Raw genomic sequence first — 15,312 nt, 5'->3', positions numbered from 1 at the left:
AGTTCAGGCCCCACGACCGGACCCCCCCCCCAAAAAAAAGGAACACTGTCCTAATTACCTCTCAGCAGGAGTCAGGGGACCAAGCCAGCTCTGGTGGAGGACCATTCAGCTAGACATCGTAGTTTTAATCACAGCTCCTCAGGACATTGAGATGGGAAGGACTGCAGTTCAAGCCAGCCTGGGCAAAAAGTTGGCAAGACCTCATCTCAACCAGTAAAAGCTGGGCATGGTAGTATATGCCTGTCTGTCATTCCAGCTCTGTGGGAAGCAAAAATAGTAAGATTTCAATACAGGCCAGCCTGGGCATAAACTAGAGACCCTATTCAAAAATAAATAAAAGGGGCTTAAAGCGGGGACAAGGCTCAAATGCTAGAGAACCTTTCTAGTAAGTACAAGGTCTTGAGTTCAAACCTCAGTACTACCCCACCCAAAGAAAAGGGATGAGTAGAATATCTACAGAAGGGCTATGGCTATGGGGACAGTCCTAGGGGGAGGGAGTGCTCTTGGAGATAGTTGGGAACAGTCCCACTCTAAGGTAAGGGAGTGAGTGGAATGATTTTTTTTGTGACATTCTGGTGTCCACTGGCAACTGTCCACCTGCCAGGCTGTGAATGAGGTAGTTGGTATCCAGCAGGGAGCCATTTGTGGCCTTGTCTTCTTGGAGCTTAGAGATCAGCAGGAGAGACAGGTGTGTATCACATGATTATAGGAACACATGCATAATTGCATATGAATGAAGTCCTGTCAGGCAAATTCTGGCACACATGTGTAGCCATGGTGAAATAGATTGAATTAATCTCCAGGAGACTTCTCAGAGGAGGTGATATTTGAGCCAAGCTCTGAAAGCTAAGTAGAAAGATTTAAGATCAAGACTGGATGGTTGACACTTTAGACAAGTGTGTCCAATAGAAGTACTTGAGCCACATACATAATTTAAATTTCCCTAGTAACCACAATTTAGTTAACCAAGTACATGCAAAATATTATCTTAACAAATTATCATTAGAGGTCAGGTGCCAGTGGCTCAAATCTATAATCCTAGCTAATCAGGAGGTTGAGATCTGATAATCACTATTCAAAGCCAGCCTAGACACACATACACATAATAGATACATATATACATACACATATATATATGTGTACATACATATATATATATATACATACAGGTATACATATATCATTCCAGATTTCATATATATGTGTGTGTTATAAATATTCTTAGAGCCAGGCACCAGTGGCTCACGCCTGCAATCCTAGCTACTCAGGAGGCTGAGATCTGAGGATCACGGTTCATAGCCAGCTTGGGCAGGAAAGACTGTGAGACTCCTATCTCCAATAAACCACTAGAAAAAAAAACAAAAAACTGGAAGTGGCACTGTAGCTCAAGTGGTAGAGTGCTCGCCTTGAGCTGAAGAGCTGAGGGACAGCGCCCAGAGTTCAAGCCCCATGACCGACAAAAAAATAAAATAAATATTTTTAGAGAAATCTTTCACATTAAAAAAAGTCGGACCCCCCAAAAAATAAAAAGTCAGAGTGGGACACCAGTGGCTCATGCCTGTAATCCTAGCTACTCAGGAGGCTGAGATCTACAAATCATAGTTCAAAATAAAATCCATGAAATACTTCTTATCTCCAATAACCCCCAAAAGCCAGAAGTGCTCCAGTGGCTCAAGTGGTAGAGCACTAGCCTTTAACAAAAAAAAGCTTAAGGACAGCACCCAGGCCCTGAATTCAAGTCCTGGGACTGGCAAAAAAAAAACAAAAAACAAAAAACAACTTCACTATTCTTTGAGCATAACTTAATTTGGATGCCAAAATTTCACCAGAAATATTTGATCTCTATTTTGACTTCTTACAAATTAAGATTGAAGTGGAAATGTGCATACTCCAATTGTTTTAAGAGTAAGGTTCCCAGGAATTGGGTATTTTAAATTTAGTCAATTAAAATTACACAACTTAAAATTTCAGTTCTTCAGTTGCATGGGGACCATATTTCAAGTGCTCAGTATCTGCAGGTATCTGGTAGGCCCTGCCTAGGACAGCACAATCCCACTTAGGAGACACAACATATGTTAATATCCTGTGGCAAAAAGAGTGGTATTGAAGGAAAGGAAAGAATAGAGGTGGAAGACTTGGAGAAAAAGTGAAGTGAGGGGCTGGGAAGGTGGCTCAGTGGTACCGTGCTTGCCTTGCATGCATGAGGCCTTGGGTTCGATTCCTCAGCACCACATAAGCAAAAACAATAAAAAAAAAAAAAAGCCGGAAGTGGCACTGTGGCTCAAATGGTAGAGTGCTAGCCTTGAACTGAAGAGCTGAGGGACAGCGCCCAGGCCCAGAGTTCAGGCACCACGACTGGACCCCCCCCCAAAAAAAAAAGTGAAGTGGGATGATTTCAGAAAAGTCTTCTTGGAGCCTTTATTCTCCAAGCCCAGGAAGGTGCTGAAAGGTGATAAGTACTACATTAACATGAAAAAATTTGCATTTTCCAAAGATCCTGTTGTCTGCAGTAGGAAAGACAGGGTGAATGGAGATTGCTCCAGACGCTGCTGCTGTGGTCCAGCGGGGAGGCATGTTGGAGGCTTAGCCTAGAGTGGGAGCTGTGAAATTGGAGGGAAGTGGAAGAAGTCAAAGGTATTCGGAAAATAATGCTGGATGAGTTGGGTGATACTCTGGGAATGAAAGGTGCAGGGAAGGGGGGAGGGGTAAAAAATATAAATAAATAAAAAAGAAAGGTGCAGGGAAGTGGAGGCATCAAGGACAAAACCATTCTTTCTGGCTCAAACACAGACAGGTGATGGAGCTGTATGCCCAGAAGGGAAGCCTGTGATGAAGACCAGTAAGGGAAAAGGAAGAATAGAAACTTGACTTTGAGGGCTGGGAAGGTTGGCTCAGTGGTAGAGCGCTTGCCTTGCATGCCTGAGGTCCTGGGTTCGATTCCTCAGCACCACATAAGCAAAAAGAAAAAAGCCGGAAGTGGCACTGTGGCTCTAGTGGTAGAGTACTAGCCTTGAGCTGAAGAGCTGAGGGACAGCACCCAGGCCCAGAGTTCAGGCCCCATGACCGGACCCACATGCTGGTGGAGATGATGCACAGAACACTGACAGATCTAACCACAGGGCATTAGAGGGTGGGGCACTGTACCAGAGAACACATAGGTATGGAAATCACTCAGAAGCTGGGTTCCCGTGGCTCCTGCCTATAATCCTAGCTACTGAGAAGGCTGAGATCTGAGGATTGTGGTTCAAAGCCAGCCCTAGCAGAAAAGTCCATGAGATTCTCATCTCCAATTAACCATCAGAAAATTGGAAGTGGTGCTGTGGCTCAAGTGGTAGAGCACTAGCCATGAGCTAATGAGTTCAAGGACAGTGACCAGGCCCAGAATTCAAGCCCCACAACTGACCGGAAAAAAAAAAAAGGAAAGAAAGAAAGAAAGAAAGAAAAATTACTCAACTGTATCTCACACACCTGTAATCCTAGCTACTCAGGAGGCTGAAAACCATGGTTCAAAGACAGCCTGGGCAGGAAAATCCACAAGTACTTTTCTCCAATTAACCAGCAAAAAGTCAGAAGTGGAGCTGTAGCTCAAATGGTAGGGTGCCAGCCTTAAGCAAAAAAAAAAAAAAAGCTAAGGGGTAGTTGCCTGGGCCCTGAGTTCAAGTCCCAGTACCTACACTAAAAAAGGAGGAAGAAGAGGAAGTGAAGGAAGGAGAGAAGAAAGAGAAAGAGGAAGAAGAAAAAGAAAAGGGAAAGAGGTGTGGGCTTGGAAGAGTAAGAGGATAACTAAAGGGGTGGGGGGAGAATCACTGATGAGCTTAGGACTCAGCCTGCTCACACTTTACCCAATGCTGTTTAGGGGAGGGGTGGAAGCAGACAATTCTTTTAGGAAGTTTGTGTGTGTTGTGGGGGGTGTGTGTGTGTGTGTGTGTGTGTGTGTGTGTGTGTTTCAGTCCTGTGGCTTTGAACTCAGGGCCTGAGCACTGTCTCTGAGCTTCTTTTGCTCAAGGCTAGCACTCTACCACTTGAGCACAGTGCCACTTCTGGCTTTTTCTGTTTATGTGGTACTGAGGAATCAAATCCACGGCTTCCTGCATGCTAGGCAAGCACCATCTTTAAGCCACATTCCCAGCCTTTTTGAAAGTTTTGCTGAAGAAAAGGGGAGAAAAATACCAAAGAGGCTAAAAAAAGACTTGAGTGAGTTGCTGCTACTTGATGATCCTGGGGTTTGAGCTCAGGATCTCATGTTTGCCAAGTGCTCTATCACTTGAGCCACACCTCTATTCACCTCTCCCCCTTTTTGTAGCTTAGTTATTTTTCAGGTAGGGTCTCACAGTTTTGATGGGTATGGCCTTAGACTACAATCTTCCTTCTTACAGCCTCCATTGTATCTAGGTCCACAGGCATTTACCACCCCCCTACACACACCTAGGCCCAACTCATTCATTGGAATGGAACCTCACCAACATGTGCTCAAGGCTATCACTCTACCAGTTGAGCCACAGTGCCACTTCCGATTTTCTGATGGTTAATTGGAGATCAGAGTCTCCTGGACTTTCCTGCCCAGGCTGGCTTTGAACCACAATCCTCATATCTCAGATTACAGAGCCACTGGTGCCTAGCACACCAACATTTTGTCAAGGATAGCCTTGGACTATGACCCTTCTAATTTCTGTATCCAAAGTAGCTGGGATAACAGGCATGAATCACCATGCCTCATTTTATGTTTGGGGGCCAGAAATTATTAAACATGTTTCAAGCTTTCTGGGAAGGGTCCAATGAAGGGAAAGGTTAAAGACACAGGAGAAAGGAGGAAATCCATAGTGGAAGATTTTTCTATAGAGAGCCATCTCTGCAGAGTCAAGGTGAAGATCATGGGTCCGTATACCTGCCATTCCACAGGTCCCATCTCCACTCACTGCTAGTCAGGATTCAGAGCTCATGCTGGAGAGGGGTGATCCCAAGCTCCCCCCGCCCTGCCCCACCCTGCCCCAGCCTCTCTCTACCTTGCATCATCTCGCTGACCGTCACTGTGTCTTTGCCAGATTCTCTGTCCCCAGCAGTCTTCCACCTTGGCTTTTGTCCTCTCTCGGCCCTCTCTATCATCACTGCCTTCTCATTTGCTCTCCTTTCTTTTTCTGTTCCCATCACAATCTCTGTTCTCCTTGTGTGCACCATATCCTTTTGTCTTTTTCTCTCCCTCTGCTGCCATTTCTCAGTCCATATATGCCTTGGCACCTTAGGTTCTAAATTATTCCAATCTTCCAGATCCTTAGATTATCCCAACTATGGCCATGGGCCAGCCTCATCTGGGAACTTGTTGACAACACTAAAGCTTAAAACCAGGTGCTGGTGGCTCACACCTGTAATCCTAGATACTCAGGAGGCTGAGATCTGAGGATGACAATTCAAAGCCAGCCCAGACAGGCATGTGTGTGAGACTCTACTATTAACCACCAAAAACCTGGTCCTGGAATACTAGTAGATTACTAGTTGAATACTAGCCTTGAGCATTAAAAGCTCAGGGACAGAGCTCAGGCCCTGAAACAAAGCCCCAAGTCTGTCTGTCTGTCTGTCTGTCTCTCTCTCTCCCTCTCTCTCTCTCTCACACACACACAATACTAAAGCCTAGGCCCCACCCAAACATAAAGGATGCGAATCTGTCTCCAGGATAGTTGCCCACCCCTCGTTCTATAAGCTTCCTGCTCTTCCAGTACTTCTAGCTCCTTCACATGACCGCCTTGAGCTTCTCTTGAAGCTCTGAGCAGCCCACAGATGCCCGTGCCACACCTCAGCTTCCACATCTACATACATACTGACCAGGGGGGAATCCTGATTCTGGTACCCTGAAAGCTTCTAAGGTGTGATCTCAGGCATCCCTCAATACAGAGATCCCTAGGCCTACCTACTCTTGTCTTCCCACATTGTCCTATGCTGAACTGGAGGGTAATATGAGTCTCAAAAGGAGGGGCAAGGCCTCTGGGTGCTTACCACAGGCTGCGTTCTTACACCTGACTGTATAGAAAGAGGAAGCAGAGTAACCTACCCTATATACACCTCAGCCCAGGCCCTGTGCCTGGTCTGTGTTGTAAATGGGGAGACATGGGAGGAAAAAAAAGAGGGGCAATTCTTACAGCCCTAAAAACATCCCACCTGAGGCCAAGACCAAGAAGAAGAAAAGGGACCAGCGTTGGTTTTCACACTTAGTACTTTTTAGGGATGAATGAGTTCTGGAGAGGTGGAGTCTATATATACTAAGATTCAGGGTTTTCCACTTCTCTCCCAGGTCAAGGCAACAACAGCATGTGATTGTACTTGGTTGTTATTGTATACCACATTGTTATTTGGAAAATGTTAGCTTTTTCCTCTGCAGGCTCACAGCCTTGCTCAGACAAGCACATTTCTGGCCACCTTACCCAGTTCCAGCTCTGGTATGTTTCAGACTGATTCTCCAGAGCATGAATTTGTTTTTCCTTTCATTGTTTTAGGTGATGAGGTTGTGTTTTCTGGATTTGTTGTTCTTGGATTTTTTTTAAGTGGGGATTTTTCCCCTTTCTGCTTTGTTTGGTTTGGTTTAAGAGGACTGAGAGAGAATTTAGGGAAAGGGTCAGCTTCATTGGGATCTGTTACAAGCCCCTGACACAGGGCCAGGCCCCCAAGTACTGGCTTTCTGCCTCTGACCCCTCCAGCTATGAACCCGACAAGATTTAAATGGGCAACAGGTGGAAAGCTTATTGAATGGTGCTAAGGCAGGAGAAAAACAACCAGAGAAAACAGGTTCCATCTTGAGGGACTAAATGGATTCATTGAAGATGGCAAGGATACTATCCATACGGCTAGTCAAAGCGAACAAAAACAAAAACCCAGTTATACCAGAGAAGAGATCTGAAGACTAGATGCCTCAGGGGATGCTAAGACATGAGCATACCAGGGCTGGGTGCACCTGCTTTGGTGTGGCACACCTGCTGGTTCCTCCAAGGGAAAGAGACAACACAGAGGGAAGAATAAACAGACCTTTCTTGACTCAAGACTTGGTTGAGGGGGCCTCTAGCATGGATGCTGGTAGAGCCAATATTCTGGGCCTCTACCTTTCTCTGGCACCCCCTAAGCCTACTAGGTTGTTGTTGATGAGGATAAGAGATTCCAGCCAATGGCTGGAAAAGGTGACTTGGGTTATACCCTGGAGCTTTCCAGTACTTAAGTAGAAAATTGCGAAACAAGGCTACATTTTGAAAGAGAAAGTATGTGAAAAATGGTTCCTCCCTCGCCTGTTCTCTCCTGGAGCTTGGTGCAGGGAGGTGGGTGAGATGGATTGCTGACTAGATTCACTCTGCTGTGGAAAAGAGCGCAGAACCCAGTCCCTAAGTGCCCCCTCAGGCTAGCTCCCAGCAACTACCAGCCTTTGATGAGGAACTATTGATATTAGGATGCATTTTTTACCATCTGTTGAACATCAGCCTGGTCCATGGAGAAAGCCAACTCTTTTCTCCAGCTGAGTTTTGTCTTCTGAAAGGGTTGGCTCTGGAGGGCTCCTACTGCAACCCAATATGGACGGTGGGCTGCTGATTGAATACTTGGAACGTCTTCAGTTTGAGCCAGACCCGTCCATAAAATGGGAGGCATTTTGGCAGTTCCAAGGCCCCTGGCACAACCGATCTTGGCCCTGGCCTGGATGTCTTCTTCAAGGAGCAGGGTGGGCCTCCTGCCAGCATGCTTCCCTGGGAAACATCGAAGTGAGTTAAAGTCAACAATGAGTTCATCTCCAAAAGGAATAAACTGACAGCCTTAGGGCAGGGGACAGGAGGAGGGAGAGCAGAGGGTTGGGGGGGGGGGACAGAGGAGGGAGCTAGGTGATACTGGAGCAGCCAGACCAGATCCAAGCCAGTCAAGAGAATTGGCAGCTCAAGGAACAGCAGAAGTGCTTTTCCAGGCAGGCCAGCCCTAGAAGACTCTCCTGGATAAACTGGTAACAATCATGGTGTCACAATCCCAGGGCCATGAGAAGGATTCCTTCAAGGACTGAGGGCTAGAGCAAGGCAGATGGAAAAAGGCTGAGATGACAGCCAGTAGCTCAGGTGACGCCGGGCCTGCCTCAGGGTGGGCAAAGATATCCATGGAACAGAGCTATGACACACTGTATCATGTTGGAGGACGTGAAGGGAGAGGATTTGACCAAAGTCAAGGGATGGGAAGGCTCATGAAGGATGATTGTCATAGGCCTCAACATTGTTCTGTTGGTGTATCAGTGCTGGGGCTTAGACTCAGGATCTCATGCTCTGACATTGCTTTTGTTTTTTTGCTCAACCACTGAGTCACCCTCTCCACTCCAGCTTTTTGCTGGTCAATTGGAGATAAAAATCTCACAGACTTCGCTGGCTTCAAACCACAGTCCTCAGATCTCAGCCTTCTGAATAGCTAGGATGACAAGCATGAGCCACCAACCAGTATACTCCCCCCCACAAAAAAAAAACACATTTTAATCTGCACATCTCTCCTTCTTAAATTTGTCTCTGATGAGTCTACATGATGATAACTAGCCTGCTTTGCATTACACTTTCTGAAGGATCCCAGACTGCCCTTGACTCATTTAGCCTGGTGATGCCCAGTGGCATTCAGGAAGTCCCTGGGACTACCTGAAACCGAGGCCACCTCTCTGTAGGCATCAGAATAGACTCCTCAGCCTGTCCTATCATCTCAAGGTGAGCTCATTTGTAGGAGGGTGGCTGCACCTCCCTCCTATCAGCTACTCTGGATGGAAAAGTCTAATCAAAAGTTGCTTGTGCCAGGTCAAGATACACATTACCCATCTGGCTTAGACCTCCCATATGCCCCCAGGGCTTGAAGAGTCTGGCAACAACTGCCCTGAATATACACTTGGCCTCTTTCCCAAGGGCAGGATCATTGCCGATAGACTGTGTTTGATTTCTCTCATGCCCTCACATTCATTCTCATAAGATATTTTATTGTACGAGGTATTTGCCTACCATGCATATTTACAATTCTTTTCCTGCCACCAAACCAACAAAATGTCCACAGACATTGCATCTCGATTTCTCACAAACACATTCTCACTGCATTCCCATGGTTTACCCTTCTCCAGTTTCCCTTCTTTTCCCTTTCTCTCTCTTTTCTTTCTTTCTTTCTTTCTTCTTTTCTTTCTTTCTCTCTCTCTTTCCTTCCTTCCTTCCATTCTCCCTCCTTCCCTCCCTCCTCCTTGCTTCTTTCTTCATTTCTTCCTTCCTTCTTTCCTTCCTTCCTTCCTTCCTTCCTTCCTTCCTTCCTTCCTTTCTCTCTCCTACCTTCCTTTCCTATCTTCCCCCCACCTCACCCCCAAACTATTTCATCCTCAGATCCATCTGATCCCTCTCCAGACTGGCTTAGTTGGACTTCTCTGCTCTCCAGGAGAGTCTTTACACTTTCCAGCCCCATGGATACTACCTTTTGTCTGCTTTTTCCTGCTTTCCTTGTGATGTGTAGTTTCAAGTTCTTCGTGGCTATGACATGCCCAGTCCAAATTTCCCTATATTTGACCAATGGCTTCTGATTTTTACTACCACAGGCTAAATGGTGAATGAATGGGGGGGGAAGTAAATGGATGAAAAAAGTTTCACCTTGAATGATTTCTTTCTTTTCTTATTTTTCCCTGGAGATTATAGTTATTGATGATACGTATTTTTCTTTCTGGGAGGAAAAATAAGAGCTACATCAAAGATCATTTGAACACTGGAGCAAAGGCAAGCCGCCTTGATTCAGATACTATTGATTATGATAACCTAGATTTCAGGGGCATCGCCCACTACCTCCATCCCTGTTCCATCCACTCCTATGCTCAGAATTATTCCTGAGTCCCCTGGACTAAGGGACTGCCACATTTCAGTGCTGTTGGACCTGCTGCTTCCTCCCCTGCAGTGTTTCCTTATACTTCCACCAACACTCATTACCTAGTGCAAATTAGTGTCCCCTGTGAAGCAGCCCTCCAAGGCTCTCTCTGCATCTCTTTTTCTTTCTGTGTGTGTGTGTGTGTGTCTGTGTGTGTGTCTGTGTCTGTATGCTGGTACTGCTACTTGAACTCATCCAGAGCGCTGTTCCTTAGTTTAGTTTAGTTTAGTTTTTTAACTCAAACCTGGTGCTCTGCCCCTTGGCCACAGTTCTACTTCTAGCTTTTTGATAGTTAATTGGAGATAAGAGTCTCGCAGGCTTTCCTGCCCAGCTGGTTTCAAACCTTGACCCTCAGATCTCAGCCTCCTGTATAGCTAGAAATATAGGTCAGGCTCCCTCTCTGTATTTCCATCACTTTTTTTTCCAGTCTTGGGGCTTGAACTCAGGGGCCTGAGCACTGTCCCTAATGCTTCTTTTTGCTCAAGGCTAGCACTCTACCACTTGTGCCACAGTGCCACTTCTAGCTTTTTCTGTTTATGTGTACTGAGGAATCGAACCCAGGGTTTCATGCATGTACTCTACCGCTAAGCCATGTTCCCAGTCCCCATGATCACTTTTATCACCATCTGTTCACCTTTATAACATCTATATCTGTGCCCTTCAGCTGAGTGTTGGTTCTATATTCATTACTACAGTCCCTGCCCTTTCCCACATCTCCCAGGGTATATGGATCCAGCTGGAAACACAATGGAAACATTTATACAGCACTTGCAGCCACTTAAACCCCTTTGTGTGCAATGGTTCAGTTTACCCTCAGTTCAGCCCTGGGCCGGGGGAGGGGGGTGGATGCCTATTTTCCAAATAACTGATATATAAAGAAATGAGCTGGGTGCCATTGGCTCACACCTATAATCCCAGCTACTCAGCAGGCTGAGATCTGAGGATTGCGGTTCAAAGCCAGCCTGGGCAGGAAAGTCTGAGACTCTTATTTCCAATAAACCAGTAGAAAACTGGAAGTGGCACTGTGGTTCAAGTAGTAGAGCGCTCGTCTTGAGCTGAAGAGCCCAGAGACAGCACCCAAGCCCAGAGTTCAAGCCCCACGACTGACAAAGAAAAAAAGAAATGAAAAGAAAAAAAGGTGACCAAAAAAGAAAACAAGGTGACCAAGGGCACACAGCTGATGAACACTGAGGTTAGGATTGGAACACCAGCAGCTTGGTTACCACCAGTTAGTGCTAAAACTCACATCTGGTATGTCCCTTTCCCCACGTGAGTGCCATGACACCCAATCTATGCAGCATTTTACTCATTTGCTGAAAGAAGTATTTAGGGGTTGGATTATATATGATTGTAAACAAAGCCATTGGGCCCACAGTGGTTTCCACCAGGTTCTACCTCTCTATTCCAGCCCCTCATCAGCATCCACTGCTCATGGCTGCCCAGCCAATACCATGGCTTCCACGTGTGGCCCAGTGTCATGCCCCAGCAGCTGTCTGGGTGTGGGGGGGAGAGGAGGGTGGCTGCCAAAGCTGTCCACCTCAATGCCTCAGGACCACGTTGGGCAGAGGAGCTCAGCTCTCCCCTTCTCTTGGTTTTAAGCCGTGACACTAATGTTGGTCTCATAGAGATTAGTAAAGAGTGTGTGGTGTGTGTGTGTGTGTGTGTGTGTGTGTGTGTACCAGTACTGGGGCTTGAACTCAGTGGCTGGGTGCTGTCTTTCAGCTTTATTGCTCAAGGCTAGTGTGTGGCACTTGACCCACAGCTCTACTTCTAGCTTTTTGGTGGTTAATTGGAGATACAAGTCTCATGGATTTTTCCTGTTTGAGGTGGCTTCCAACTGTAATCCTCAGATCTCAGCCTTCAGAATAGCTAGAACTGAAAGCATGAGTCACTAGTGCCCAGCTGTCAAGAGCCTATTTGAGATTCCACGTGAAGCCCCCTTCTCCTTCAGGATCAAACAGCATCTGGCATGTCCCTTTCCATGTACCTCCCCCAAAACCTGATTTGTATTTGTAGTCTAGTACAGACTCTCTTCTCTCTCCATATGCAATTTAGACCTCTGGAGAGCGCCCCCTGCTGGCCCACTAATGGAAGGTGGTGTGGTGATCGTTCGAATGCCAAGGGCAGAAATAAAATGGAATGTCTATATTAAGATAGGCAATGTATATTCTCAGAGGGCAATGGCAGCTAGATAGTTATCAAGGAGTCAGTTACATGCCCAGTCAATGTGCAGAACACCACCGGAGCCCTTGGATGGGAATAGCGAACAAGCTTTTTTCTTTAAAGGGCCAGGAAGTAAATATTTTATAAAGGCTTTGCAGTCCAAATGTTGTCTTTTGGAGCAATCCATCTCTCCCTGATTGGGCAAAATCAGCCAAAACTTATGTATAAATAAATGGCATGGTTGTGTACCAACAAACTTTATTTAAATTTTATATCTCTTTTATATGTCATAAAATGTTTTACTTTTATTTGCTGGTACTGGGGCTTGAACTTAGGGCCTCACATTCTTCCTTAGGTGTTTATACTCAAGGCTAGTGCTCTACTACTTGATCCATAGCTCTACTTTCAGCTTTTCACTGGTTGGAGACAAGAATAAGAATCTTTTGAATTTGGGGCTAGGAAGGTGGCTCAGTGGTAGAGTGCTTGCCTTGCATGCATGAGGCCCTGGGTTTGATTCCTCAGCACTACATAAGCAAAAAGAAAAAAGCAGGAAGTGGCGCTGTGGCTCATAGTGGTAGAGCGCTAGCCTTGAGCTGAAGAGCTGAGGGACAGCGCCCAGGCCCAGAGTTCAAGCCCCACAACCGGACCAAAAAAAAAAAAAAAAAAGAATCTCTTGAATTTGTCTTCCTGGGCTGTCTTCAGATGAGATCTCAGCTTCTTGAGTAGCTCTTGATTGACAGGTATGAGCCACTGGCACTCAGCTTACTTTTATTTTTGACCCTTTGAAAATGTAGAGCCCATCCTTAGCTTTAGGACCATATTAAAAAAGGCAGCTGGTAGGATTTGCTCAATGGGCTATCTGTTTTGCCTACCCTTATGCTGGAACATGATCTACTTAGGTTGGATCATATTTTTCTTGGGCATTGATGATGTAGGAGACAGAGAGGGCAGCAGAAACTTAAGTCTCAAGTCCTGGGTACAATGGTAAGACCTCTCAGACAGTTGCTCAGCTCTAGCTAGAAGCTAAAGTGACAACTGTCTTGGGGCTGGGTCAGGTGGCTTACATGGAAGATTGCCTGCCTTAGCAAGTGGGAGGTTCTAAGCTTCAACCATAGAAGTACTGAAAAAGAAAAGAAATTAAAAGTAGCAACTCTCTAATCTCTTAAACAGGCATCTAAAGTGAAGATTTCTCCATCCAGGTGGCACAGGATGTTGGAAAGACTGCTTTTCCCAAAGAAGAGGAAACTAGAGATTTCTATTTTTTTCTGATCAGGGTGGTTGTTTTTTTTACACACAAATAAAGTTTCAACCACTTCTGCTATGAAGAAGGTATTCACTACCTTTCTTCCAACACGTTGACCTAAGTCCTTTTTTTTTTTTTTAGGTCTGGGCCTGGGCGCTGTCCCTCAACTCTTCAGCTCAACCATTTGAGCCCAGGGCCATTTTCGGCTTTTTCTGCTTATATGGTGCTGAGGAATTGAACCCATGGCCTCATGTATGCAAGGCAAGCACTCTACCATTAAGCCACCTTCCCAGCCCCACTAAGTCCCTATTTTGGAAATAAGATTTTATTCCCAGTTGACATTGAACAAGGGAGGGATCAAGATGGATGGAGAGGTGGAGGGAAATCTCAGTGTCTTGCTATGTACAAGCTGCCCTTAAGACAACACTGGCTAGATAGAATGCCCTATGACATACTGGTTTATTTGTTGTTGTTTGTTTGTTTGTTTTGTCAGTCATGGGGCTTGAACTCTGGGCCTGGGCACTGTCGCTGAGCTCTTCAGCTCAAGGCTAGCACTTTACCACTTGAGCCACTTCCAGTTTTCTGGTAGTTTATTGGAGATAGGAGTTTCACAGTCTTTCCTGCCAGGGCTGGCTTTAAACCTCAATCCTCAGATCTCGGCCTCCTAAGTAGCTAGGATTACAGGTGTGTGCAACAGGTTCCTGGCTGACACATAGTTTTAACAGCAGACTTTTTCTGATTTTTTTTTTTTTTGGTGCTACTGGGGCTTGAGCCCAGGGCTTTGCAAAAGCTAAGAACTCTCTAAACTTGAGCTACAACTCCCCAGCCCTACATTTCAGATCCTTGAACGTGACATTATACTTCTGGAAACAATCCAAGGGACTTGGTTAACATTTTTTAAAGACTGTTTTCCTAAGGACTGTTTTTCCTAAGGTGGGTAGGAGATGAGACAGTAAAGAGTTACACAAAGATTTAGTCTAACGGCTTAAAAATCAAAAGGATCACTGGATAGATATCAAGTGTAGTTAAAACACACACACATGCACACACACACACACACACACACACACACGGATACTGGAAAGATGACTTAATATGGACCCTCTAGCCTCCTTGGAGCTTAAACAATTATCTACAATTTGGAATTATGCTTTAAATTCCCACATCAGTGTGTGTTCTGGATCCATTTTTCAGGATGTTGCCAGCAGCTTTGAATTCTCTAAACCAGGCTGAAAATTAGAGGGCACTAACAGCATTCCATAAAAGTGCATCTCAGATTTTTTTAAAGCAGATTCTTCTGAGGACCATAGGGATCCAGTGATAGGAAGAAGCAAAACACTGCTGGTTATATTTTCAAAGCTTAACCTAAGAATCCTTTGAAGAGCTCTTTCCCCAGCAATGACACAGATGCCAAGACCAATAAAAACTATATTTTTCCACCTACAAGTGATAACCAGCCACATTATCCGTGAGAGAGATTTCTGAGGCTTCTCAGAGATGAATCTCTCAGTCACTTCCTACCAGCTTGCTACAGTCCTTACCCCAGAATTTCCTAGGCATCATCGACTGATAACTGAAGGCAATTTGGTCAGTAAAGCCTGCCTGCCTTCTTTCCCCCTTTCTTTTCTTTCCTTCCTTCTTTCCTTCCTTCCTTCCTTTGTTCCTTCCTTCCTTCTCTCTCTTTCTTTCTTTCTCTCTTCCTCTCTTTTTCTTCTATCATTGTGCTTGAATTCGGGGCTTGAACTCAGGGCCTGAACATTGTCCCTGAGCTCTTCCGCTCAAGGCTAGCCCTCTACCACTTTGAGTCACAGCTCCACTCCTGGTTTTCTGGTGGTTAACTAAAAGTCTCACAGATTTTCCTGCCTGAGCTGGCTCTGAACCACAATCCTTAGATCTTAGTCTCCTGAGAAGCTAGGATTACAGGCATGAGCTACCAGTGCCCAGCTCTTCCTTCTTTTCTTCCTTCCTTCCTTCTTTCCTTCCTTCCTTCCTTCCTTCCTTCCTTCCTTCCTTCCTTCCTTCCTTCCTTC

The sequence above is a fragment of the Dipodomys ordii genome, unplaced genomic scaffold (genome assembly GCF_000151885.1).
Source record: "Dipodomys ordii isolate 6190 unplaced genomic scaffold, Dord_2.0 Scaffold33, whole genome shotgun sequence".
Lineage (NCBI taxonomy): Eukaryota > Metazoa > Chordata > Mammalia > Rodentia > Heteromyidae > Dipodomys > Dipodomys ordii.
This window is presented reverse-complemented; position numbering follows the sequence as displayed.